Below are 2,444 nucleotides of genomic sequence, written 5' to 3'. Positions count from 1 at the left end.
TAACTGAATTGGAATAGTTGTTTTTGATTTTATTAATATTTTACGTTCTTAGTCAATTAGAGTCAACCTACAATAACTCTGCAATGAATTGACAACAGTAGAAATCTAGGGTTTGTTTGTGGCAATACTGATTTATAGTCAAAAACACGTTTTGAACTTCTGATTAGATTAAACAGGTCATCGTTCATCCACCAATACTATTACTTCTTATATTTCGTTTCTATTTTTTTTTTACCGTTCACGGCAAAACTTACTGGACACTGGATATTTAAAAAAAAGCAACGACACACCAACTTTTAATTATTATTATTATTTATAGTTAGGCGTAATAGCATGGGGTCATACATGACTCGTCCCGTCCTAACTAATTCCACCAATCGTCGGTGATAGTTCGATACCGAGACCACGTACATACCAAATCAAATAAATATTTGTCATGAAATAAATAGTAATTGTTATTTACGCTGTATTGAAATATCAATCACGCTATGGAAGTATGCATTGCATACTAGATTTCGCATAAGTATGATTTTTTATACCTACTTACTTATCGGTTCTGTTCCTGAAAGAGTTGCTGTTTGTACTTAAAAGGGCACATTGACGGCCAACTTAATGTCGAATTCCTCAATATATAGATGTGATCTAGTAATTAAAATTATTTTTATTTAACGCTTTTCCAGGTATAGCGACAGCAACCATATAAATTTACACAAATATTCGACCTTTCTACATTTACAATATGGTACAAAATCAATTGAAGTTGTTAAAAGTACCTACTATTTGTCTTTAAATTAATCCCCCATAGGTAAACAATATAAAAGTATGATTCGTTTTGCAATAGCGTATCTAAATTAGCGGGGCCTGGAAAAGGGTTAAATCAACGAAATTGTATCAAATTACAGGGTGCTCAATACTTTTGGTCAAGGCTGTGTTATATAAATTCAGGTAAATACAAAACAAAGCAATAAAACGTTAAATAGTTACTGACATATTTATTATTCAATAAATGACACATCAGTCTAAAAATCCACTCCCTCATACACTTCTTACTGTACCTGAATTCCTTCGGACTTCTTCTCTTTCAACCTCTGCTTCCCTACTCTCCTCACTGTCAGTGTCATCATCACTTTGCACATTTATAACAAATGGTATCAGATCATCCAATAACCCATCTTGTTGCCTGTGTTCAGATTCTAATTTTTTTTACATGTTCGGCACACTTATGCCAGTCATCCGGACTAACGGATGCAAATGCTTGCTCTACTTTTGCCTCCATATCTCGAGCTGAACCTTTACATTTACGCTGCCTACTTTTCGCTTTGCCAGACTCCATATTAGTTCAATAGTGTTCAAGTGGCAATGGTATGGGGGTAACCGCAATATTTCATGCCCATTTGCTTTTAACAGCTCATCAATATAATATATTGGGTCGGGTTTGTTGCGTTTACCAAAGTTAAAAGTTCAGCCCTGGTGAATGTTTCCCAAGGAAAGTTATTTGAGGTAAGCCAATCACGGATTGCTTGTTTCCTTGAACTGGTATTCGGTGCCTTATTAATCTGAATTGTGTGGTAACTTGCGTTGTCCATAACTATAATGCTTGGTTGTATCCAAATTAGGCAGCAGCTTATCTTGAACCCACTTTGAGAAATTGGCAGCGTTCATGTCATCATGATAATCGGCTGACTTTGATTTGCTGCTAAATATTAAAAGGGCATTATTTACAAATCCTGATTCAGTGCCTGCATGTACAATTATGAACCGTTTGCCTTTTGATATATTAGTGACCATTTTAGAAATTGACGGACCCTGCCAACTTTTTTTTGGTTTGTAGTTAACATGAATATAGGTCTCATCTAAATAAACAATCGGTTTTCTTTCCTCTGAAGGCATATTTCTATATTCTGTAATTTTTCTAATGTATTTGTGTCTTGCTGCAGCAATATCATTTTTTTTCCAGTCATATGGTTCTCTCTTCAACATTTTTCTTGAAACAAAATCCCATGTTATGTATAATTTTGCGTAGTGTTTCATGACCACCATCAAACTGAATAGATTGACGCAACTCACTAAGCAGTTTTGCGATTGTGGGGACCTCATTTCTTACTAAGTAAAATTCATTTATCAGGTTACGTATGGCAACCTTATCGAAGTCATCAATATTTCTTTTCGTGGCACGGCACTTGCGTTTCTTGCCAGGAGTTAACCATATGCCTGAATTTGTATTACCTTCGTGCTTGATTTGGCGAATTGTTCTTAAGCTAATACCTACAAATAATAAGTTATATGTTAAGTCTAGAAAATATTACTAATTTGGACCTTTAAAACAAGTTCGAACAACATATTACCAGTCTTTGAACTAATTTTTTGAATATATGTCGCCTCTGCGCTGACGTCCATTTGTCCATTTGTTTGAGTTTGTCAACAGAATTTTTTATTGTTGTCTG

This window comes from Choristoneura fumiferana, chromosome 24, assembly GCF_025370935.1.
Source record: "Choristoneura fumiferana chromosome 24, NRCan_CFum_1, whole genome shotgun sequence".
Lineage (NCBI taxonomy): Eukaryota > Metazoa > Arthropoda > Insecta > Lepidoptera > Tortricidae > Choristoneura > Choristoneura fumiferana.
Note: the sequence above shows the minus strand (reverse complement) of the source record.